Source organism: Pipistrellus kuhlii, unplaced genomic scaffold (assembly GCF_014108245.1).
Source record: "Pipistrellus kuhlii isolate mPipKuh1 unplaced genomic scaffold, mPipKuh1.p scaffold_m20_p_3, whole genome shotgun sequence".
NCBI lineage: Eukaryota > Metazoa > Chordata > Mammalia > Chiroptera > Vespertilionidae > Pipistrellus > Pipistrellus kuhlii.
The window spans coordinates 131,844,437-131,871,991 of NW_023425529.1; the positions used below are offsets into that span (position 1 = coordinate 131,844,437).

At 37.7% G+C, this 27,555-nt stretch overlaps 1 protein-coding gene across 9 annotated transcripts in view; it reads right to left on the minus strand.

Annotated features, from left to right (window-relative positions):
• KLF12 (Kruppel like factor 12) overlaps positions 1 to 27,555 on the minus strand; it is a 408,906-nt gene that overhangs the window by 334,232 nt on the left and 47,119 nt on the right. For 3 of the 9 annotated variants that reach the window (XM_045588701.1, XM_045588695.1, XM_045588696.1), the window contains exon 2: positions 6,852 to 6,976. The exons of 3 other annotated variants lie outside the window; for them this stretch is intronic. The gene's annotated coding sequence lies outside the window, so the exon portion shown is untranslated. Of the gene's footprint in view, positions 1 to 6,846; positions 6,977 to 14,069; positions 14,113 to 27,555 lie in introns of all 9 variants that reach the window. 3 more of the 9 variants (XM_045588698.1, XM_036455693.2, XM_045588697.1) reach the window with 2 other exon arrangements.

The window sequence follows — 27,555 nt, forward strand, 5'->3', positions numbered from 1 at the left end:
AGTGGTTGAACATCAATCCATGAACCAGGAGGTCACAGTTCGGTTCTTGGTCAGGGCATATGCCTGGATTGCAGGGTTAATCCCTAGTAGGGGGTGTGCAGGAGGCAGCCAATCGATGATTCTCATTATTGCTCTTTCTCTCTCTCTCTCTCTCTTTCTCCCTTCCTCTTTCTGAAATCAATAAACACTTTTTTTTTTTTAACAGCAAGGTAAAGGGCCGTATGTGTACATATGTGAGTAGGTACAAAGTGCAACAGGACAGCCAGTACAAGATGCTGAGACAGGAAGGAGCATGCTGAGCAGCCAGCTGCCCACAACCTCCTACTTCTTACCCCAGGACCAGGGGGGAACTTTGGCCTCCTCTCTTACTTTGGAAAATATCTAATTAATTTCACTGGATCCCCAATGAACAGGTTACAGCAGATTTGGTTCTTAAGTAGAGAAGTTTAAATTTAAAGCAATAGAAGCAGCAGACAACTATGATGACTTTTAAAATCAGAACACTCAGTAAGTATAAGCCAAAATGTCTACCAATGAAAAAGCTAATTTTCAAGATATGTATCAATGAGTCACCTCCATGTCCTAAACAAGATAACCAATTTTTTTTCCTATAGCTACTCATGGACAAGGAGGGGAGGGATACGAAATCATTGGCCACAAATCACAACTTGATTTTCCATTTTTGTTCCTGTTCTTGTTAATCCTCACCAGAGGATATATTTTTAGAGAGAGTGGAAGACAGGGAGTGAGGGGAAGGGAAAGAGGAAGAGAGACAGAGAAAAACATCTATGTAAGATCCAGATGGCCTCCTGCATGCTCCCCAGCTGGGGGTGGGGATGTAATCTGCAACCCATGTAGGTGCCCTTGACCTGGAATCGAACCTGTGACCCTTTGGTGCAAGGGGCAGTGTTCTAACCACTTAGCAACACCAGCCAGGGCATTAATTAAATACTGTTAAAAAAATGTATCTGCTTTTAAAATGGGTTTAAAAATTATTACACATAAGGTAAATGAGAGGAGAAATGGGAATGGTAGCATGAAAGGGGAGAAGAGAAAGAGTAAGGATGAAAATGAAGGAGACCAAGAAGGAAAAAATCAGATGAAGAGAGAGAGGGGGAGACACAGGAATAGGAAAAACAAAAACTGAAATAGAATTAATTCAAGCACTTTTTAACTATGTAATTTTTATTAAGTTTCTTAGAGCCTTAGTTTACTCATCAGCAAAAGATATAAAGAAATTTATCTAATAATTTTATCATTTAAATAAAATGTGCAAAAGTAACATATAAAAATGTATACCCATATCCAGCCAAGAGTGAGAAACAGAAGAAAGAAGGGATCTGATATACAAAAAGACCATGAATAAAACCTGCTACTGTGAGGTGGGCATTGTTATTCCTATTATCTATTCTCTGTGGAATGTTCCTTGAACTCCAGTCACAGAGTCTAACTTCTTAAACTTTCTTTCTGATAGAGCATTTATTGCAGCCCACCAGAGGAAAATTATTTTCTAGTAAGTATAGTCAGAGGGCTAAATCTTGGTCCCTGAGCTACTTTGTGTGGTGCAATACTTTGACACAAATAAAAATGGATCTTTCCAATGAGGCACTTGAGGTTACTATACAACACAATAAACATTATTAGTCATCATAATAGCAGTCCACATTTACCTTGCTCTCTCTCTCCCTACATACCAGGCACCTGACTAGGCATTTCAGATATATTCTTTCAAAATGTCACAATAATTTTTTTAGGTAGGTTCTATATTAACTTCATTTGACAAAAGAAGAAATTTAGGCCCAGATAAGTAAGTTGCCCAAGGTTCCCACAACATTAAGCAGAGAGTTAGATTACAAACTCAGCTTTTAATAATTATACCAAATTTCATGATTCTTAAGTACCTTCTAAGTATCAGTGGAAAAATAATGTTCAGAAAACCTTTAATATAAGCATATCTCAGTTTTTCTGAATTTTCCCCCACAAAATGGCAAGTCAATTATCAAACATATAGTAACTCTCACTTACGTTCTTTCAACTAAGTTCCATAATACTTCCCAGATGGTGAGACTTCGGATAGGAAATATATATATATATATATTTTTTGGAGGGGGATGGCAGAGCAGGGGGAGAAGGGAAGGCTCAGTTTCTTCATCTGTGATTAAAAATGTAACAAATGATGGCCCAAATTATATCAAATAATAAAAACAAAACTTACCCTGCAGCCTCTCCCCATTTTCCCAGCAATCCCAGGAGAACGTCTCTTTTGGAGTAGTTTGAAGGGCACACCCACCTAAGTTAAAGTTATATTATTCTGAATTCCTCAAGCATGGCTGAAGTCAATGCCACCTACTCTTTCATACTTTGACTTTATATGAGAGCTTTGCTAAACATTTAGCTATTGCTACATAAGAAACCTTAAGAGTTGTACCTTTTCAACTACACATTTTAAGAAGTACACAAGAGAACTATAAGGTTTAGTTCTATATAAACACCTATACCAAATACTGTGGTCTTTTTTTTTTTTTCTTTTCCCTTTTGCACTAGGCCTTGTTATTCAGAATGAAAGTCGCTGCAGAATCTTCCTCAGTTGTCTGAGACTGTGGTTACCCTATTTCTAATAAACAAGACAGCTTCCTGCCCCTGGCTTCCCATTGCTCAACCAGGGTTGAATCATGGCAGCATTCAGTCGTGACCCCTGAGTGCCCTCATGCTAGAGTGTCTGCTTTGATTCAGTCCCTACGGTAGGAAGCTACATGTCAGAGAAAGCCTCGCGCTTTTTAAATTTGAAATACTGGACCAGTGAAGCTGAAAGAGAGTTAAGTTTTTATGCTCAAAACTTAGTATCTCATAATCTCTAAATTTATCACCATTTAGTTGGTATGTGTGGACTTTTTCTGAGTCTCTGAAGGGAGCAAGCTCTGTGTACACTTTTAGATCATTTCGGAAGTGGTTGAAACAGCATCCGGTAGATGATTTTCTAATCAAATATTCCCTTATGCTTTTCTGAAGTATCTTTAATGACAGGCAGAGTTCATAATCAGAAAACTAAAATTAATTTCAGGTTTCAAAAAGTGTTTTACAAGTGACAGATCTTTTTTTTTTTTTTTAAGATTTCAATAAGTGCAATTTAACAGTATTTTGTCCCACTCTGGGGCTGTTCTAGATAATTTACTGTTCAATTTGACTTCCCGTTTGTTTACCATATGCTGATAATTATATAGGGTATATGTCCCAGTTCCTTTACTCTGCCCATAGTCTCCTACAAGATTGTGTGGGCAAAAGGACAGCCTTTGCACTTCTGACCATTCTGAGAAAAGAAAAAAGAAAAATCATCTGCCTTGCCATACAAACAAATGATTTCATCTCTAGCTTCCCACCATCACCATTCTCCTTACTCATGGCGACCTACGCTCTTGGATAGTCTTGGCATCTTGATATTGAGACATCACTACAGCTAACCTGAAAATGAGAGAGAGCCCCTTTGCCCTTCTCCTGCCTGGGCCATTACACAGACCCTCGCACTTCCTGGAGTTGTCACAGTCCCCACTGGTGAGAAATGGGGATGCTGTCAGTCAGCAGGGAAATTTTCTGCTTCTTAAAACCTCTCTCAGTGCAGCACCTCCAGCTGCCTCAGAGCACCGTGTCAGCGGATTAAAATAGCTCTGGCCTGATGACTTCACTAGTTCTCACAAACAGGCCAGTTGGCAGAACCCTCCTGCAGTCTGCTCCTATGGGGAAGTTTTGTGTGTGTTTTTTTCCTCCCCCCCCCCCCCCTAATATGAATATTTAGTTTCATTTTGACTCTGAATCAAGTCTCCTTTGTGAGGTTAGATTCAGCACAAACCTAATGCAAAAATGTCAAAAAACTGTAAGGTGGCCCTGGACCAAAAGAGCTAACCTGTGGCCAACGCCTAGCACTCAGAGCCTAAACTTCATGGACATCAAAACCACTAGGTAAACCAACCTTATAGGACATGTTCTTACTGCATTCATTTTAGAGCCAAATATCTTCCTGAAGAATATCTATAATAACTGATAATCAGCTAAATTTTTAAAGCTGTATTTCTCGTGTTTACTCCTTTTCCCAGGAGTAAGAAGATGGAATAAGGCATCAAAGAATTAATTACCACCACACCTAATCAGGCTAAGCATGACAATGGGCCTTTAAAGACAATTTCTGCCTTCACAGCAAGCTTCAGTGATTAATGTTCAAGTGGAATTGGGAGGGGGGCGGGAGGAAGGGGAGGGATTTAAGTGTAAGGCATCCACACAATGAAAAAGGTGTTAGATTCTGTATTAGATTACCAAATTTTCTTTAAATGTTTACAATTTCCCCTTACAGAGTTTTTCACTTCCCTTTGCAGTTGCCACATGCTAGTAAGAGAATACTCTATGAGCAAAGGAGGACCTTCTGATGTTCCACTATCATAACTCAGTGCTATGTCTACACTGCACTCTGATTCCCAAAGAGAGCACTTAGATTAACTGCTTCAGTGCCCAAAGGACAGAAGATTTATGCCCAGAGAAAAAGCTCCCATATGATCCCATAACAGAGAGCTAATGAAATAATTTGGTTCACTGGTTTAAGATGGTTCTCCTGAAAGGGGTGCCATGGCTGTTCCCAAAAGAGAGAAAAGCACCGACACCACCCCTCAGCTCCTCTCCTTCTTTCACCGTCTGTCACAGTTACGAACAGCATCTAAACGGCAGCGCCGTCTTGCAAACATGATGGTGGGAAACCACCCCTCTCCACCAATACTTCACAAAGAAATCTTCAGAGAACACACGGCACATATATGACAGTGAATTCTGAAAGTGCATTTTATCATATGACTTCTTCATGCCACAATGATTGGCTGAGTATCTAGCATGTGGCATATACTATCTACAGTATGCACTGCCTATGATAATGAATACATGAAGGATTTCACTCAATCACTTAAGAGTCCCTTAATCATTATAACCAAGGCCAGTTTGGGCACAGTTCGGGGGGGGGGGGGGGGAACACACAAAAAACAACAACATGAAATTCGAGTTGTGTCTCTCCTGCAGAGACTAATAAGCAATGATACAATGGAGAGTCTGAATGCTGGAAGGTCAGTTATAAATGCCATTATAAATATAATAATTCACATAGTGATGAAATAAAATAAATAGTGTGTGTGACTGAAATAACCATCTAATTCAGAACCCTACAGGGCCTTAGTTAGAGCTACTAAAAATCTACATTTTACTAAGAGTGCTGGAAATGCTGTGATTGTGCAGTCATATATGTGTTATTTTGAAATCAATATAAGTTTTAGTTATACTGTTTCTCCAGGTATACTAATCTAAGTCTGATTCACACATACTCGCACACAAACATACACATTAAATCACTATGAATCTAAATTATACACAAGTATACATATGCACACACACACACATCATATTTACCTGCCTCTGACTCTCACCTACACCCCCACAAACACATTATACTAAATACTGTGTTGGACTCACACACATATATACACATATACATATTATAATACCCTATCTAGTCCATAAGTATATACTACTTTGTGTTTAATTCATATGTGCACATACAGACATACACATATGTGTATCATACTACTGTTTGAGTCATAAGCACAACTTACATATCATACTTTGCATCATATGTACACACTTTACACTACTATGTATCTGATTTACATGCACCTACCTACATATCAATATATATATATACATTAAATTTATAATAGTAAATCTTGTTTGTATTCAAAATATATATTTTTCAAAGTGAGAAATTCAAATGTGAAATGGATATTCATGTAACTATCTTAAAATTATTATAATTTATATTATGTAGTCATTTATCTGGCTCCTCATTTACATCTAGAAAGTCCCGGAGGAGTTGAAAAGAAATGGGACATATCTACGTTGCATATGACGATGTGGAAATTTAGTGAACACATAGGTAACCATTTGCATGCAGACTACTGAACCCATACAATAGTGAAGGAATGATGTGGGGAAAGCACATGAGCAACAGGGCTTGAGACCCCTGCTACAGGGGGTGAACTGAAGGGACAGTCTCCCTTCTGTTCAAGGGCTGACAATATAGAAAGCTCTGAATGATCCATCTAGAAGAAATTAGAAGTTCTCCCCCAAGTTTTTCACTAGATCTAAGTCCTACATTAGGAGTGAGAATTAGCAATGATGAGGGGTTTTATGAAGATGGGATCTGAGCAAACAAGAGACTGAAATAGAGATGAGTCTTCATGTTAGCAAGCTGATGGAATGACTCATCCGCACCCAGAAGGTGCCTTGGAGACCAGGACAGGAAAGGATTGAGGGAGATCTTCTAGGGGGTGACAGCCTAAAGCACGCAGGCGGGTGCATAGACAGAACATGTGAGTGGTTGTGCAGGATGCGATCCATTTACACCCACAGTCTAGCATGGCCTGTGGAACTAGAGGCAATGCTGAGACGATGAGACTGAAGAGGAAATGCAGATGCCTTTGTCTGGGGATTTCAGAATGTACTATGTTATTCTCAAAAAGTCTACTGAAGCAGATGGTGAACATTTTGAACACTTGCTTTTCTAAGCGACTTGCTCTAATAATCCAGTATGCTCTTCTTTCTCCACAAATAATTTTCCTTTATTATGAAGCATAACTGTTACTGACTCATATATGCATTATGTCAAAAGATCCTATACAGTCAAACTATGAGGCACTGCTTGTAAGACCCTTTTAAATAATACCCACATAGTTTTCATTAAGTCAGGGGGAAAAAAACACCTAGAATAAAAGCAATACAATCTGAGTTTACACCTCTTGGTGTCAGGCAGGAGAAGTTTACCTTACATTGAAAAATCAGAAACAGCTGCCCCCTGGGAAAGAGTCCTGCCAACCAGACGGCATCAGCGCTCCAGCCCTCGGAGATGGCTACAGCAGGTCACCAGTCAACTCCTAAAAACGGGGCTTTATTCCTGAAAAGGAAACATGCAGCTTTAAGAAAATAAACCATAAGCCGTTTGAAGAACATTATAAAGACCTTATCCATTGCCCAAGATAAACATCTGCCAAGGATCAAAATGATCAGGCTCTGGGCAGAGGCTTAGAGAACAGGGTAGGTGGAAAAATAAATAGCTAAATGCTTTGCAAAAACTGCAATGAGAGCCTTATCAAGGAATATAAGAAAACACTCAAAGATTAGCAGGTCAAGTACAAACTAATAATTGGGCCTACCAAGAAAGAATGTAAGAGTAACCTTGAAAAGTTCTTCAAAGCTAATAAAAAAAATAACTATTGCTTCAAAAGATAAAACCTCTGGACATAAGAAAGATTTTCTGCAAAGTATGTACCGTATTTTTCGGACCATAAGACGCACTTTTTTCCCCCCAGAAGTGGGGGGGAAAGTCCCTGCGTCTTATGGTCCAAATATAGCCTACACATATACTTAAAAAAAAAGTTTTTTTACTTGCCCGACTCTGTGTGGTCTCTGTGTGCTTGCCCGGCTCTAAAATGGTTCTAAATGCTGCTGTTTACTTTACAGGGTTGATTATATGTGTTTATGACTGTGATGTTGGGTTTTAATGCACATAAAATATTTTAGGACACTATTTGTTTCAGAATCTTTTTTTCTTCATTTCCCTTCTCTAAAAACTGGTGCGTCTTATGGTCCGGAGCGTCTTATGGTCCGAAAAATACAGTACTTAAGATGAGAGAGACGGGAGGGCAGGGGAGAAGGAGAAACAGAAACTGAAGAGCTGTCTGCTTGGTGTTTATTAAGGAAAAGCATCAAGACTATTGCAAATACCATCTTATCTTTTGAAACAGGTTGCAGGAACTAATTCAAACAGTAATTAATTTAAGGCAGTGTCTAAACCTAATTATCAAACTAGACATAAAAACCTGTCTAGCACTGTCACAAAGCATAACCGCAAGGCACAATTTGCAAATTGCTGCCTCACATGTAAAATTCTAACTACAGCCAGCCACTATAGAGAAGGACATACTTGCTAACAGGATTCCCAATCACCAAACTTTCAAAATGAAGGCCTTCCCAATATTGAAGAAAGCAACAGGTTGAGGGAAAACACAAACAGTAATTAATGGTGGGATGTGGTTGAGCACTCACTCTACTTGACAGCAATGAACCGTCTGGAACAAAACAAGGACCAGTCTTAAAAACTGCATCTTGGTTAAAGCAGTAGACTAATGACAGAGAATCAGATGTATAAGCATGAGGACTTCAGGAGACAGGCGCTCAAAGTGGCCTCATTTAACACTGTTATAAATGTTGTGGCGGACAGAATGCACAGGAAAGCTGACACGTTTGTATTAAGCTCTGTTAGTTACCAAAATACCAAGTAATAGAGATAACCATCCTTTTAGCATCAATCTGAGCAACGTGGTAGAATGCTTTTAACCAAGTTCCACTTAACCAACTGTCCAGATGAACCAATGATGGCCATTCCCTTTGTACATCACACTGAATAATGCACCTGCATGTCCTCAACAAGGAAGCGCCTTCCTTCAGCAGACCGAGTTCACTGCTACCACCAGCTGAGCTGGATCTGTAGTTAAGAGTACGTCTGATCCTAAACCTGTTTTTGCAGTGGTACATTATTATAATAATGTGATTTTATGAAATCATCTATTACTTAAATAGGAATAAAAAAGAAGCAGGATAACTGTTTCTCTGAAAATTAAGTTGAATACTTTGAACTTTTCAAAGACTACTCCATAGCAAAATAATAATTTTTTAAAGTTGACACTGAAAATGATCTGAGCATCATAACTGTACAACAATAAGAAAATAAAACATAAATGTCTTCCATAGTGTTTCTAAGTTTTAACTCCACTTTACAGAAACAAATTGGAAATAATAGACAATTCACTATGGGTGTGACTTTGGTAAGAAAGGTAACAATGAATCCCATCTGGAGATCTATACTGGAAGAAAAGTCTGGGCTTTGGATCAAAGAGTTGCCAAAAATTAAATATTTATAAATTTCATGTTTGAATTAATTATTTGAAATATGTAGACATCATTTTTCTATTCCTCTACTTTAATATTTTTTTTATTAACTGACCAACTATTGATTCTTATTTCTTTTGTCAAAAGGGTTCCTCTCTTTTTAATATTATACCTACTATGTGCCAGGTACTATAAGAGAGATTGTGAATATAAAGAGAGAAAAAAAGGTTTTTGTACTCCAACAAGTCAAAATTTAATGGGATAGAAAGATATGCTAACAAATAATAGCTATCCATTATACTAAGCATCACAAGCAAATGTATAATGTCAAAATGAAAATAACAAACTTGATGTGGAGGCCAACAGGGTGAGTGATAGTGTCAGGAGACTTTCCATGAGGCCTGAGCGTGAGTTCAGGTGATCTAGACAGAGCACGTGTGCAAAGTAGGGCAGCACTAAGAAGCGCCACAGGTCCCAGACACCAAAGGTTCCCAATGTGGAGAAGTTGGGAAGGCAGGGTGGGAGCCGCACCACGAGGGACAGAGTTGCATTTTAGAACATAAACTAAAAGAAATCATTATTTTTCAAACAAAAGAATGACACAATCATACCTGTATTTTAGTGTGTTATATTTCCAAACAGTTCAGAAAATGAATGGAGGTGATACAGGAAGTAAAGAGACCAGTCATGAGATTAGGAAAATGGTTTACTAAAAAAATAAGTAAGGATTCATGATAGAAAAAAATATCAGTTTATATGTTTATAGAATCACTCACTGGCAAGTTGCTAATAAACAGGAAATGGACCCAAATTCACTATAAATAACTCATACGAAATCATTCTCTAATACACTTTTAACAAACATAAAAATACAAACATTACCCAAAATAGAACTGTAACAAAACAATATAACCTTTACAAAGTTAGGATATCCGTCATAGTATTAACCATCCAGACCTTAATAAATAATAATGTTAAAGATGATGCCTACATACAATGTAATGATCCTGAGAATGGAAGGCTATATAAAAATTAGTGGCTCTGTGCATGAAATCCATGCACAGGGGATAGGGAGGGGTATTCCTCAGCCCGGCCTGCACCCTCTCCAATCTGGGACCCCTAAGGATGTCATACTGCTGGTTTACAGGGATCAGGCCTAAACCGGCAGTCAGACATCCCTCTCACAATCCAGGACTGCTGGCTCCAGCCACTCACCTGCCTGCCTGCCTGCCTGCCTGATTGCCCCTGCTAACCACTCTGCCTGCTGGTCTGCTCGCCCCCAACTGCCCCCTGCCACCACTGCTTGCCCCCAAATGTCCCCCCACCAGCCAGATCACCCCCACTGGCCCCCCTGCTAGCCTACTCGCCCCCATCATTCCTCCCCACTGGCCTGCTTACCCTCAACTGCCCCCTGCTGGCCTGCTTACTCCAAACCCCCTCCCCCCACTGTCCTTATCACCTCCAACTGACCCCCAATGATGGCCTGCTTACCCTCATCTAGCCCCCTGATGGTCTGCTTACCCCCATTGGCTGCTTTCCCATCCTGGCCTGATCACCCCCTGTCAACCCAAACTCCCAGCCCCTCCTTTTTTTCCATTTCTTTTTTTCCCCCCCAGCACCTCCTTGAGCGGAGGCCAGGGCCCATTGGAAGCAAGTATCTAGGATTTATTTATCTTCTATAATTGAAACTTTGTAGCCTTGAGCAGAGACCAGGCTGGCCAGGGCAGGAAGCTTGCTTCCTCCATCAAGGGGGGCAACCCAAGCCTCTTGCTCAACTCCAGCTCCAAGGATGCTGGCATTTTTGTTGGGATTTAGTTATATTTTATAATTGAAATTTTGTAGCCTTGAGCAAAGGCCAGGGCTGATCAGGGCAGGTGGGAAGCTTGATTTCCTCCATTGCCAGGGCAACCCAAGCCTCCTGCTTGCTCCAGCTCTGTGTTCGATTGCCATCTTGGCTGGGTTAATTTGCATATGCACCCCTGATTAGCTGATGGGTGTGGCTTGTGAGTATAATGGAGTGATGGTTAATTTGCATGTTTCTCTTTTATTAGTGTAGATAATATTGTGTTTCAGTCTAGAAACATAAACCAAATAATCTATGGAATCATAATTGCCATGGATTTTATCACACAATTTGTTCATTTAATTCTGGCAGCAGTACACTCAGTTGTATCTCATTAAAAACTGAGAGAAATGTAAATAAGATAAAGAAAAGGATAAATCACTATTCCATGTTAGGTAATAAACCTACTTAAAAATAACTTCTTAATCTGTGAGATTAAATTTTTTAAAGTTCTATAAAGTTTTTAAAAGTTAGTAGATGGCAAATTAAAATGGCTTCAACAGAAACTAGAAGTTTAATTAAGACATTAGTGGACTATGTAAAAAACTCATCATGGTGCCTCCAGAAACAAGACTCCCCTGGAATGACCATGGGTCTGACCCTGTATAGTGATTAATATTATTTTAAATCAATGACAATAGAAAAGAATGAAAAAAATCTTCATGTTTTAACAGAAGATGGTAAAACACAATGTAATATAATAAATAGCATCTCCTAAAGTTTCTTTCTTCTGGGAACAACTGGACAACCTATCACAGAAACTTAGGTTACAGAAAGCAGGGACAGTGTTCAAGCCTCCTTATGAACCCTCAAGTTCTTTCACGAAAGAAATTTAACTTGGATTTATAAATTTACCTGGAAATAAAAGAGATGAAAGCAGATCTGCAACACTTACCTTCTTATCAAATTATATTCCATCTGTATTATTACTTAACTGTTTACATATCAATATGGTTTCCTTAGTACCTATGAGCACTTAACAGAGTGTCTGCTATATGATAGATGCTCACTAAAAAGACAAATTAGGCATGGAGTGAGGATTAGCAAGATGAGTACAGGTGGACAAAAGCTACAAACTTCTATTTGTAAAAATGTCCCGGGGATGTAATATACAGCATGATGGTTATACTTAATAATACCGCATTGTGTGTTTGAAAGTTTTTAAGAGTTCATCTTAAAAGTCATCACAAGAAAAAATTGTAAGTATGTTTGGTGATTAATGTTATGTATATTTTTGTGATGATCATTTCACAATAATTATATATAAATATCCATCTAATCATGTACACATGAAAGTAATATAATGATATATGTCAGTTATATCCCAACAAAAAGTAAGAAAAACTAAAGAAAGCATGATTGTGATAAAAACGAATGAAAGTATGATAATTATGAAAAAATAGATGAATGAATTCTGGCCAACTCCTGACCACTACCACTTTGAAAACGTTTATAGACATTTATAAAAGATTACTCCCCTTAACTACCTACAAGAATGAAATAACATGTAAAAAATAGCACATGGCCAAAACCGGTTTGGCTCAGCCAAAACCGGTTTGGCTCAGCTGAAACCGGTTTGGCTCAGTGGATAGAGCGTCGGTCTGCGGACTGAAAGGTCCCGGGTTCGATTCCGGTCAAGGGCATGTACCTTCGTTGCAGGCACATCCCCAGGCAGCTGAACGATGACTCTCTCTCATCGATGTTTCTATCTCTCTATCCCTCTCTCTTCCTCTCTGTAAAAAATCAATAAAATATAAAATAAAATAAAATAAATTTTAAAAAATAGCACATGATCACTGTAATATAAGCTACAACTTTTGAAACTTTCTTTTTCTTTTTCTTTTTTTTAAATATATTTTATTGATTTTTTTAGAGAGAGGGATAGAGAGTTAGAAATATCGATGAGAGAGAAACATGGATCAGCTGCCCTCTCCACATCTTTTACTGGGGATGTGCCCACAACCAAGGTACCTGCCCTTGACCAGAATGGAACCTGGGACCTTTCAGTCTGCAGGCTGATGCTCTATCCACTGAACCAAACCCATTTTGGCAGAAACTTTCTTTTTCTTAAACTAAGCAGCATTTGAATCATCCCACTACCCTGACATTAAAAACAATTATCTATAATAATAAGAGGGTAATATGCTAATTAAACTGGATGTTTTCCAGAAGTCCTTCCTGGCAAAGCCAGGGCCACAGGGAAAGCAGCCGGGGTTCCAGTTTTCTGCAGGCGGCTGGGTAAGCCAGCCAGGGTCCCAGGTGGTTGTGGGCATCCCAAGGGAAGCCAGCCCAGGTCCCTGCCAGTGGCCAGTGGCCCAAGGAGGGAAGCCCAGGTCCCGGGTATGAGAGGGTAGCTGGTGCCAGTTGGGGGAAGGAAGGTCTACTCTTGCACGAAATTTCATGCATTGGGCCTCTAGTCTGGGAATAACTGATATGAGTATGTACTTCCACTGGCTATTTCTTGTATCTTTTTGTTTGTGGTTTTTTTTTGCTTAGAGATTCTTAACATGATTTTATGATTTTAAAATACAAGATTTTTCAATGAAGTCAATTACCATGGATTGGAAGTGGAGGAGAGGAATCTCATGCAATAATGTTGACCTTTGCACTTCCGCAAACCTTTCTAAGATGTTTTGGAAGCATAGGAAGTTCCAAATCCTGCTCAATGTTGCTAAAGGAAATGCTTTGTTTGGGCTGCTTTTAAAGAAAACAGTCAATAACTATGCTTGTTCTTTTGAATTCAGCTGCTCCAGCTGCTTACTTAATGACACTGAAATTAGGAAGCTTTGTTCTAATGGTGGCCACAGAGTAACTCATTTGGGATACTAACAGTTTCCAAACAAAATTCTTTAAAAGACATATACCAATCATACACACCCAAAGAATAACTTATTTGCAAAGTGAAAAGGCCCAAATAAAAAGTTCAAACATTGAGGGTTGAGGAATGAACCACTAAACTAGCTAAACTATAATTACTTCATTTATAAGGTAAAAGCACAATGTTTTCCTTAAACTATTTTCCTAAAAACATGGGACCTGTTTTGACTAGTCAATAGTATTCACTACTGCATATATAAATCCTAATTAGTATTATTCACTATTGCACATATAAATTAAATAATGCCAAGAATGACAATGGAGACGCAACCAGAGGGAATGCCTTATTAGTAAACCTTGCAGTCTTTCTTTCTACCTCCACTTTGTATTTCCACTAGAAGCACCACAACAGCAAGATACAAAAACCAGCAACACATACCCGCTTACTCTTATTCAGAAGGTATTTTCTTCATACCGAGGAGCTGGAAAATAAAAAAATAACTAATACACACACACACACACACACACACACACACACACGATCACCGATTAAACATTAAAACTGCTTCCTCTACTACTGTTTTCTCAATCTTAAATGTGTATTTGAGCACATGCACAAGCACACTCATGAACACTTTGCTACTACTTCTAAGCACTTTTCCCCCCTTTGATAAGTAAAGTCAACTCTGAAATATTCTAGCAACTGCAGGGAAGCACAGGAGTGATGATCAACCCAGTGCGAATGTATAAACATGTGAGGCATCGCACCACCGCACCTCCTCCTTCCTGCTCCCAAGAAAGGAGATATACAGCTGGGTGAGTAGAAGGCTGGCACCTCCCTGTCAGGTCAGAATGCACAGGTCCTCTTTGGACAGCCTCTTCTGACTTACAAGTCAGGGTGTCCCCTGTCTCTCTCATCTAACACTGAGCTTACACAAAACTCAGTTGGTGGGGGAACCCGGGTAAGTTTGTGACACATGGAGAAGTGAGGTCTGATTGCTGACCAACTTGATTTTGATGAGTTAAGCCCGGCTAGAAGTGGGGTGTCCCCCAGTATAAAAGGGGAAGGAAACGGGCAATGAGGAAATGACAGGCAATGTTGAAATATTCCTGGATATCAAAAAGACATCATTTCTACAAAGGATTTGAGGCATAGCACAGAAGTATGCCAAAAGGGCTCAGCTGTGATTTTATTCAATCCAACAAATATTTATTATGCATCTTTTGCCAACTCAAATATATCCTCAGGGTATAAAACAGTGCTGGAACAGACATTGGGCACTTAAATGTCGAATGAAGGAAAGAAAGAAAAGAAAGGAAAGGAAGGAGGTTCTACAGAGCAGGTATTTGCTAGCTACTGGCATCTGAGTCCCATGCCACATTAAATTACCAATTAAGTTGCATTGCTGAAGTTTAGGGAAAGGTACTAGTGTTTTTTTATATTTTTTAATTTATTTTTTAAAGAGAGGGGAAGGGAGAAGGTGAGAGACAGAAACATCAATGATAAGAGAGAATCACTGACCGGCTGCCTCCTGCACACCCTCTACCAGATCAAGCCCACAACCGGGGCATGTGCCCTCATAGGTCGACACTCAATCACTGAGCCATGCTGGCTGGGCATGTATTAATATTTTTAAATACTCCTGTGACTATAATCTGAATCAAATAATGAGAACCACTGTTCAATAAGTAATAAGTTTCCTACCCAGGATCCGCGTGAACTTGATAAACTAAAACAGATATCTAGCCTACATTTAATGACCACACGTGTTTATGGCCCTTACAATAATATAGAAAACTCATCTGTTTAAGCAAACATCATCCATTTCTCTTTTCTGACCAACTTTCAAAAACAAAAATGAAGAAAACTAAGACACTGATTGAGAGAGAGAGAGAGAAGAAAGAAAAAATTTTTTACATTTGGTAAAATTTTCCAGCTCAGCACACTGGCAAAAATGTCTCTAAATAGCTGAGAAATAATTACAGTATAATTAAAGGTTTTTAAACACATGGTTCTGACATTAATTTTAAGATTAATTATTTTGTTATAATGACACATACTTTATTTTTTAAGCAGCTCTATTTGTAGCATCCAAAAACTACAAATAACCCAGATGTCCTTGAATACCTATATTTTTGAAAATAGGTTTCCTTATGTTATAAAATTGTGGTAATCGCTATACAAGTCTGTGAATGTACTAAAAAGCACTTAATTGCATACTTAAAATAGGTGAATAGTATAGTATATGAATTATATCTAAAATTATATTGTATTTGTTCTATATAAAAGAATGTTGCCCTAGCTGGTTTGGCTCAGTGAATACAGCTTCGGTCTGCAGACTGAAGAGTCCCAGGTTCGGTTCCCTTCAAGGGAACATGCTCAGGTAGCAGGCTGGAACGTGCAGGAAGCAGGCGATCAATGGGAGACATGCAGGAAGCAGGCGATCAATGATTCTCTCTCACTATTGATGTTTCTATCTCTCTCCCTCTCCCTTCTCTCTGAAATCAATAAAAACTATTTTTTATTTTTAAAAAATAATGTTCAAGTATAGTTTTAAAATACTTTAAAATGAATTTTTCCCCATAATTGTACATGGACTACTATTGTATATTCCACAAAATACTAATGTAAATAATTTTCAGTGCTAAATCTCATTTTCTTTTTCACATCCTCCTAAAATCAAGAGTGCTTTCAATATTAACAGAATCTGGGGTTCAACAGCTTTTTAAGTCACAACATAGAGTAAAAAATTGAAACTATAAAAATTAATGTTAAAATACTTAAAGGAATGATATAATTGGGGTAGATGATGAAATGCGATTATTAGTGAATCACCAAGTGTGATGTAGTGAAAATGAAATGGGCCTAATAATCAGAATTCCTAGATCTGACCAATTACTCAAAATTTCAATAAAAATTATAAATCAGAAGATCACTAAAAGAATAAGCTGAAGCAGCGCTTAAAAATCCATTTGAAATGGTTTGGAGCTTTAAAAAAAATAGAATTAAAACTATTTTGGCTTTGTTACAAAAGAGAGGGGACAGAGTTTAGAGAGAGACTATGACTTTCTCCAAGAATCTCTAAAATGTTCTCCACCCACTTTAATTTATTAGAGAGAATCCTTTAATTTATTCTGAAAAATAAGGGCAGCTGATGAAACAAACTGGTGGCTAGCTAATTTCTTCTGCCTTTTGGACTTAGCTAAATACAGTGTGTTTTTATAATATTGCGATTATATACTGCAAGTGGATTTTGTTTGTTCACTTGTTTTTCAATTTCCTGACAAATGACCTGCTGGCCAGGAGAAATGGTAAGCTAAACGGAGCATCGCTGAGGATCATGGAGTTCAGACAACTACAAGAGTAGTCTGACATCATAATTCTTGTCAGTATGGGTCCATATTTCCAGTAAAGGGGCAAATGCAAAATTCCATGCAGAGAATTGTAACTTTTTATAGTAATTAAATGGTTTTCAGAAATCCCATCACAATGAAGTTCTGCAAAGTAAAAGATCCTATTTCAAAAAAGTAGTCACACTTTTCCCCAAAGCGTGTTAACTATTACCTCCCAAAGATAAAAACCATATTATTAAAATGCTTTTCATTTAGAAAAAGAAAACACAGTTATATGTAAATGTTTCTCCAAACTTTTTCAAGCATTATTTAAAACTGTTATAAGGCACAAATATAAATGGTTATGAATTTAATATTATTATTTAATTAAATCTTCAACTCTTTTGTAAGGAATAATATTTCCTTGTGTTAAATTTCACTCATTGTGTGATGATATGGAAAAAAAAAAGTGTGTGTGTGTATATATATATATATATATATATATATATATATATATCTCCACACATGTATGAGCTGCTCAAGTGTAATTAATGGCATACTTTTATTTGCTATTATTGTGTGGAAAACATTCTGACATAAAATAAATGAAGCATAATCATTCAGAGTAACAATTCGAATGTACTGATTAATGACACCAAACAGCTTTGCTCTTCTTTAGTTAAATTAAAACATTTACAGTCTGGAAATGGTAAGGGCATCCATAAATGAATGTTTTCTAGGTAATTGTTCTGCCTTACAGAAATCACCTACCTTACTGTCACTGAAAATAAGTTCCCATCAATTATAAGATGTATCATTACTTTATGTGCAAGAAACAAAAACTCTATCAATTAAATTATTATACAATGCTAAGTTGCCTTCAGATATGTTCAAAAAGTGTGTGAAAAGGAGAGAATATGCATCTAGACTTGATGATACATAGCATTCTATTCCAAGGACACTCCATAAGTGTTAATTAAATATTGTTTAAATATTGCACAAAATTTTTATTTGAAATAGCCCATCAAAAACAAAACTATATGGCTGAAAGCGGTTTGGCTCAGTGGTAGAGCGTCAGCCTGCAAACTGAAAGGTCCCAGGTTCGATTCCGGTCAAGGGCATGTATCTTGGTTGCGGGCACATGCCCAGTGAGGGATGTGCAAGAGGCAGCTGATCGATGATTCTTTCTCATCGATGTTTCTAACTCTCTATCCCTCTCTTTTCCTCTCTGTAAAAAAATCAATAAAATATATATATATATTTTTTTAAAAAAAACTATATGATTTCACTTTTATGATAAATAGATACAGAATGGTTTCATGTATGAGATATCTAGAGTAGTCAAACTTATGAGCAGAAAGTAGAATGGTAGTTGCCAGGAGCTGGGAGGCAGAGGAAATAGAGAATTACTGACTAATAGATTTACGGTTTCAGTTTTGCAAGATGGAAAAAGTTCTGGAGATGAATGGTGGCGATGGTTACACAAAATCTGAATGTACTTAATGCCACTGAACTGTACACTTAAACTGGTTTAAGATGGTTAATTTTATGTTATGCTTATTTATTAACAATTAAAAATTATAATAATAAATACTTCCACAGAGAAAAAAAATGTGCAAGATAGAATCACAAACTAACAATTCTAAGCTACAAAGAATCCAAATTCAATACAACTAGTTAGTTAACTTGATAAGGTAGCTTTTGCATACAAACCTCTATCTTTGAAGAAATACTGGATTGGAGAGAAGGTTCTATGTTCTCTTACTGATTCCTAAAGCGGACACAGGTGCAGTCTCTAAACAAAGATTTGCTAAGAAAGTGGTTCACACACCTGGCCTGCGCAGAATGCCAGGGGGCTTTTAAAAGATGCCGCGACACCTCACACCCATGGGGATGGATACCATCCAAAAAGTTAAAATAAAAATAAAAAGAAATTAACATGTATTGGTAAGAATGTGGAGAAATTGGAACCCTTGTACACTGTTAGTGGAAATGTAAAGTAGTGCAACCGCTATGAAAAACACTATAGCATTTCTTTAAAACATTTAAAATTAGAACAGAGATCCCACTTGTCAAAGATTTGAAAGCAGGGTCTCTAAGAAATATTTGCACAATCAAGTTCACAGCAGCACTATTCACAGTAGCCAAGTGGTGGAAGGAAGCCAAATGTCCATTGACAGATGAATAGATATACAAAATATGGTATATGCTTGCAATGGATTATTCAGCCTTAAAAAGGAAGGAAATCCTATCACTTGGTACAAAATAGATGAATATTATGCAAAGTGAAATAAATAAAATACTGTATGATTCCATTAATATAAAACATCGAAAATGGCAAATTCATAGACACAGAAAACAAAATGATTACCACGGGGTAGGAGGAAGGAGAAATAAGTTGTTTAATGGGTATAAAGTTTGCAAGATGAAAAAATTCTGGATATCTGTGTCACATCAAGGTGAATATATATTACTGAACTATGTGATTAAAAGGGTTAGAGAGTTTTGTGTTCTTAAAAGGCAATATACACTGAGTGGCCAAATTATTATGATCTCTGAATGCATAATAATTTGGCCACTCAATGTATATCTCATATAATAAAAAGCTAATATGCAAATTTTCCCCTCTACCAGGAGTCTGACCAGCAGACAGGCTGGCCAACTGCCTATGTCCCCTCCCCTTGACCAGGTTGGCCAGGCCGGATCCCCCACCCATGCATGAATTCATGTGTATATAAATATATATATTCACACATGTATAAATATATATATTTATACACACACACACAAAAAAATGTAAATAAATAAAGATTTCCTGAGCCCCATCACAACCTATTGTCTAAGAATTTCTAGAGATTGGGATAAAATACCATTTTTGTAAGAATTTTCTAGGCGATCGACCTAAAACCAGCAGACAGAGAGCTATCAGTTTCCAAACTGAAGTAATTAAAACATAGTAGCAGTCATGTTTAACATTTTATTTTAATTTTAAAATGTGTGTGTAAGTGTATGTTAAAAATATTTCCTACAATGGAAACTGATCAGCTTGAAAAGATCACTAGAAAGTATTAATACTGATGAGGGCAGGGACAAAGGAAGCTCCTTAGAGTTACTCTAAAATATTTCCTCTTCCCATCACTACACTGATACTAATGAGTGGAGCCCAGGTCCTCTGACAGCAGTATCTGCATTACATTTTGCTTTAGGAAGAGTTCTGAGTTTTCCATCATATCTTGTTTCCTCCAATTCTACCTCATCTTCCCCACACCACACACAGATTCCACACCATGAGCTAACAGATATCCACTCATCTAAGAATGACCAACACAATTTGTTTTTAGTGAGAATGAACATGCATGTATTTCTGTACAAGATGAGTATCTAGTTTGCTATTTCTGGCAAAGGACAGGGAATGTCCAAGGTTGTCAGTACAACTTTTATCTCCTTTGATTTAACTGGATCTTTAGCAAGTACAAAATGTTACTTCAAAAGAAGAAAAGGATTTTTTCCCCCCTCATGATTAAACAAAGATGTCAGGGAACATTTCCAGGGCAGGGGAACACTGACAGACCTTCAGCCAAGAGTTAAGTTGATAAAAAAAATTTGAGAAAGAACAATCAGAAAATTTTCTGTAAATTATTACTTTTGCATTAGGTAAAGGAAACTCAGACCAGCATGGGAAAAGCAAAGAAAAATGTTTTTTTGTTTTTGTTTTTATTTTAAATATATTTTATTGATTTTTTACAGAGAGGAAGAGAGAGGGATAGGGCTAGAAACACCAATAAAAGAGAACCATTTACCACTGCCTCCTGCACACACCCCCACCGGGGATGTGCCCGCAACCAATGTACATGCCCTTGACCAGAATCGAACCTGGGACCTTTCAGTCCACAGACCAACACTCTATCCACTAAGCCAAACTGGTTTCAGTGGAAAATGTTTTAACAAAGGTAATACAGTTTAGAAAAAAGGAAAAAAAAAGGTTCATTTGAAATATGGTTGGAAGAGAGCTCTAAGATACCCTGAACCACCAGAAAGATGGTCAAGCAGATCCTAGAATAAATTAAGTCTAAACCATGGCTGCAGACAAAAACGACAACACTAGAGCAGTCCTACTTTGGACATATTATGAGAAGACAGGGTTCTTTGGAAAAGACAATAATGCTGAGGAAAACAGAAGGCAGCAGGAAAAGAGAAAAGTTGAGACAGAATGACTCCACGAAAGAAGCCATAGACATGAGACTATAAGAGCTGAGCAGGGCTGTAGAAGACAGAACACTATGGAGATCACTTGAGCCAACTCAACAGCATATAATACACAATACAGTATAGAACTAAAACATAAGGAACAGTGACTTAGAGACAAAAAGTTTAACTTACAGTACAGGCAATATTTCTAGATCATCAATTATGAGCTGTCTTATAGAGAATAATGGTAAACAGTCCAACTAATTTCATTTCCACTAGCATTTTCTTGAACGTAGCTGTCATGTACAGAATGTTGTGCCTGTTCTCTAGGATAGAGATACACAAATCCAAGTCCAAGATAACTTTTAAGTAACTCAGACCACAGTTTATTTTCAAAAGTGTGTACGTTCAATGTTGAATAATGAAGTTCAACCACAGGAACTTCTCATGTTTAATGCTCAAAAATAGTTGAATAATGGTAATTTCATGTTTCAGCCTGATTTTATACATACACACACACACACACACACACACACACACACACACACAAATATATATATGACATTGAAAAAACAAATGAAATAACTATGATACAGAAGTCTAGGCAAATTGTGTCTAGGAGTACAGAAATTAAAATGCAAAAATGAATTCATTTGCTGTGACTTTGGAAAACAGGACAGCTTCTTGGAGCAGATGGCACATGAACCAGGAATGAGGTTTTGAGAGTTGAAATAGTTAGAAGAGGGAATATAGTGGGGAGGAAGTAGCAGATGGGAATTTTAGGGGAAAAGCAAGACCATAAGCACAGGATCATAAAGTGTAACAATAATTCAAATGACAAGATCATTTATTTTAATGTCATAGAACAAGTATGTGAAGTTCATTATTAAAAATGAATTTAAATTCAATTCACTTGGCACATTCGGTGTTATGTCTCATAATCTAATAAAAATTTAGGGTAATGAAACAAATATAAACAAATATGTCTGATAAACAACAAAAGGAAAATAAAGAGAGGCAAGTCAGCCATTGTCTATAAAAGAACTAGGAACATTCTCAAGTTCACAGAAGTCTCAATATAAAATAATACACTGTAAGCCCCTCCCTCTGCTATCGATGTATGAGGACTGTGCTTTGGGTGATACTGCTCTGTTCAGTGACAGGCAATAGATTTCCTCTTGACCACTGTCCTTATGGACACCTCTTTCCCAAATATCAGGACTTTAGAAAGGCCTCCATGGACTTAAAGGTCAAGTGCTTCACACCACTCCACTGACAAATCACTAAAACTAACCGTTATAAAGCTACCGTGGCACTGGCAAAATGTAATGATCACTAGAACTTACTGGGTGCTTTGTAGGACTGCTGGCTTCTGCGTGGCTATGAGGATAATAATGAATTCTACTCCACCACTCCATTCCACATGTTATCCTCAGCCATAATAATAGTGTTCCGTTTAAGCTTTAGGACAGTATTTAAATAAATGGTTTAGGAAACAATAAAGTCCCAGAGAATATGATACGTGTTTTCCAAGTTTACAGTGCGTAGGAAACACCAGGGGAATTTTACCACTCCACCAAACAATCAAACACTCTGAGCCAGCGACACGGAATCCAAGAAAACAGGGGACAGGAATTTTTTTTTCCTTATTGGAGAGTCAGTGAGTTAATAAAAATACTAATCAAAGGACACATGAAAAGACTTTTAATTATTGTTTAGTAGGGAACTTTTTTTAAGAAATATATTAAAAGTTGTGCTCATTATAATGCATACACGATATACCTTTGCCAGTTAAAGAAGCAAGATGAGGGTCAAAATGGAATTAGGGGAACAAATGAAGAGGGAATGACACATATATGGAGAGAAAAACACAAAACACTTCAGAAGAAAGAAATACAAAAAACACCTACAATCAAACCTACATCAACACAGAACTTTATTTGTTCAATCTCCCCAAACATTTTTAATGAAGACTAATATAGAGGTCTGTCATGTTTTCATTTCTATATGTAAAGATTTTTATCTGACATCTGAAAATGTTTACATTTACATAAATGAAAATGTAAAAGGGATATACCACTGCCTTCTCATCCCACCTAGAAATCAGTGTCAGGGTGCTGTAACCATCTCAGTATCTGGGTAATCGGCTGGGTAAATGCTCTGGAGACATGCAGGACTCAGCTGTTATAGTCCCTACAAATAGTAACATGGGGAGGGAATTGGTAGAGAGAAAATGTAGATAGGCATAGTTGTAGGCCCAGGTGGGCTTCCTTACTGCCAGATTTGAATTCTAGAAACATGTTATCATTCATGTCCTACCACAAGCAACATTTAAACAAATGGGTGACTGTGTACCATAAAACTTTATTTATAAAAACAGGCTCTAGGCCACAGTTTGCCAATGTCTGGCACTGCTTGCATAACTCTTGAAAATTATTTTTCTGGTAACACTCTGACATTTCTCTTTGAGGGAACCATGAGCCCTATCAGTTATTATATCATGTGGGTACAATAGCAGGCAACATAGGCCACCCCTACAACCAATAGCATGTCTTGAGCACTTGCTATATACCTAATTAGATTACATATAAGTCACCACACTTCCTCATGTAGCTACTGTTATTAGCATCCTTATTTCAAGATATAAATAGCAAAGCAACCATAAATGGTTGTGACTCAAATTTTACCTGCCACTTACTTGCCAGTGGGCTTCTAACTTCAGAGTTCACCACAACCAATGGGGAACTTGCAAAAGTGCCAATTCCTGGGCCCACCATCAAAAGATCTGATTTAGCCATTGGGATTAGCCCCAGGATTCTGCATTTTAACCATACTTCTGATAAATCTGGTGCAAACTGTTAATGGAACAAGCATTGAAGAATGCTACAAAGCCATTCATTTTCCAAGCAAAAAGCCATTTCAGTTATATTGAAATAGGGATTGCTGATGCTTGCTGAAAACATGATTTAGCAATGATTATATTCAATGAGGATAAAATTTCAGGGTATGTTTTACTTTCATAGCCTGGTTTCCATTTAATGCATTAAAATCTATGAAAAAGCCCTGAGCTACTAATATTTTGTGTAAATGTAAAAGTACTTTCAATTTTAAAAATCACTTTTTGTTTTGTTTTTTGGGTTGTTGTTTTGTTTGGTTTTTAATTCTCTATTGTTGAAAGTATTACACATCCCCATTTTCCCCACTGGCCTGGTCCTCCCCTCCTCGCGCCCCCCCCCCCCCCCCCAAGGCCCAACCTTCACCCCATCTTGTCAGTGTCTGCTGGTTATGCTTACATGCATACAAGTCCTTTGGTTGCTCTCTTACCCTCTCAACACCCCCGTCAAACCTTCCCTACCTTCCCTCTCAGTCTGTTCAATGATTCTAAGTCTCTGGATCTATTTTTGTTCATCAGTTAATGTTGTTTATTATATTCCACAAATGAGTGAAATCACGTGATACTTATCCTTCTCTGACTGGCTTACTTCACTTAACATAATGCTCTCCAGGCCCATCTATGCTGCTGTAAATGGTAAGAGTTGTTTCTTTCTTACAGCAGCATAGTATTCCATTGTGTACATGTACTACAGCTTTTATTACCCACTCATCTGCTGATGGGCACTAAGCTGTTTCCAAATCTCAGCTATTGTAAATTGCATTTCTATGAACATTGAAGAGTATATGTTCTTTCTGATTTGTGTTTCTTATTTCTTGGGATATATTCCAGAAGTGGGATTATGGGATCAAATGGAAATTCCATTTTTAATTCGAGGAAACACTATACTGTTTTCCACAGTAACTGCACCAGTCTGCATTCCCACAAAGCAGTGTACGAGGGTTCCCTTTTCTCCACATCCTCATGAGCACTTGTCATTTATTGATTTGTTGATGACAGCCATTCTGACTGATGTGAGGTAGTACCTCGTTGTTTTGATTTGCATCTCTCTGATGATTAGTGACTTTGAGCATTTTTTTCTTATACCTCTTGGCCTTCTATAAGTCCACTTTCGAGAAGTATCTATTTAGGTCCTTTTCCCATTTTTTGATTGGGTTGTTTATCTTCCTTTTGTTAAGTTCTATGAGAAGTAAAATTGTCATTATTCACTGATGACATGATATTGTACATAGAAAACCCTAAAGACTCCATCAAAAAACTGTTTGATTTAATAAATGAATTTAGCAATGTAGCAAGATACAAAATAAACACCCAGAAATCTATGACATTGTTATGCCCAAATAATAAACTCACAGAAAGAGAAACTAAAAAAGTCAATCCCATTTACCATTGCCACAATAAAATAAATAATTTTTTTTAAAGACCTTGAATAGCCACATCAATCCTAAGAACAACGAACAAAGTTGGAGGGATCAAATACCAGACATCAAGTTATATTACAAAGCCACTGCTCTTGAAACACCCTGGTTCAGGCACAAGAACAGACATACTAGTATAGATCAATGGAACAGAACAGAGAACCCAGACCACAACCCAAGCCATTATGCTCACTTAATATTTGACAACGGAGGCAAGAACATACAGTGGAGTCAAGACAGTCTCTTCAATAAATGGCATTGGAAAAATTGGACACATACATGCAAAGAAAATGAAAGTAGACCACCAACTTACACCATGCACAAAAATAAACTCAAAATAAAGGACTTAAACATAAGACAGAAAACCATAAAAATCTTAGAAGCCATAGGCAGCAAGATATCAGATGTACAAGTAGCCTGTAGCAATATGTTTACCAATACATCTTCTAGGACAATGGAAACTAAGTAGAAAATAAACAAAAGGGACTACATCAAAATAAAAAGCTTCTGCACAGCTAAAGAAACCATCAACAAAATAACAAGATAGCCCACTGAATAGGAGAACATATATTTGCCAATGTGACAATAAAATAAATAATCTGTTATTTATTTTAAATAAGGATTTAATCTATTTTTTTGTTTTTATTATTTGCTTAAGAAATTGCTGATATTTTAAACATGGGGAAAGGGTGATGATCACCTGTGAGCCTTTTTGTTTTAATGATGAAAATCTATCCTACCTCTTTCTTTGTATCTTCCAAAATACATACTGTTTAGAACATTATACTTATATGCCACTGAGGATGCTAGAGAAGAACTATGATACTGGTTGGCAATAATTTCACTTGGAGTTAATTCTGACAATAGAACTTGTTGAGTAGGAGTAGAAAGCATGGTCCAAGACAAGTTTGGACACAAAGCAGCAGCTACATGAATTCTGCCATCAAAAGTACAGGGAATCAGAAGTGCACACCATGTAAATGTTGACGCAGGTCCTTTGTCTGAAGTTATCTAGGTCACAGACGAAACAGTAGAATGGTTTCAACACGAAAATCTTTCTCACCTCTCAAAGCAGCTGATGCCCTTGGGCCCTAAGAGCAGAGCCTCAGGCTCCTTCCCTGAGTCTAGAACTTCTGAGTAGCAATATCGCAATGCAGACACAAGGCATGGAGCAGGGAATAAACATTTATGCAACACATATCAGGGCTCCAGCTGTGGACCAAGACACATGCTAAGTGCTGGGATTAAAACAGTGAATATAATGTACTCCCTGTTCACAAACAGTTTATAAAGAGATAGAAGTCAAATGTGTGCCTGCTCCTAGTCATGTCATTCAAGTTCCTGAAGCTCAGGGAGTTTTAATCAGTAAACTAGAGGCCCGGTGCATGGTTTCATGCACACTGAAAGGTTATTAATTAGGAAGTGGCCTGCTGGGAGGGACTGGGTGAGATGGTGTGGACACACCCTGGAGCCAACCACTCGTGGCCCCTCCCGGGCCGGCTGCACCAGACCCAGTGTCAGATCTCAAAAGGCATCCGTGGAGTGAGTGAGGTCCCTCTTGCAGAAGAGGTCCCTCAGCCTGGCCTGTGGAGGTTGCGCTGAAACCAGCAGTCTGACATCCCCCGAGGGGTCCTCGAGTGCGACAGAGCACTCTGCAAAGTGGCCATTGCTTGGCAGCTCCTAGATTGAGTGTCTGCCCCTGGTGGTCAGTCTGGTTGGCCAGTCAGCCAGTCACTTAGCCTTTTAGAGATATATATGTGGATTAAAAATAGTAAATTAAAAATAGTAATTTTTTTAGTTGTTATCATCAAATGAGAATCTCCATAAAGTATAAGGTACCAATCTATATTGAAATGGCATTTCTCAGAGCACTGTGCAGAGGAAGACTGAATAACTATTTGTGCATTCAAGCCCCACTGAGTGCACAAATAGTTAATCAACAGCAAAGAAAGAGCTGCTAGTTAGTGCACTAGAAGAACACTAATGAGGGCATGATCCAGGGAAGTTTTACCTATATACAGGTAGTCCTCAGGTTACATCATACTCAAATTACGTCATTTTGTGGCTTTGTCACCATTGCCCATGTATTTATT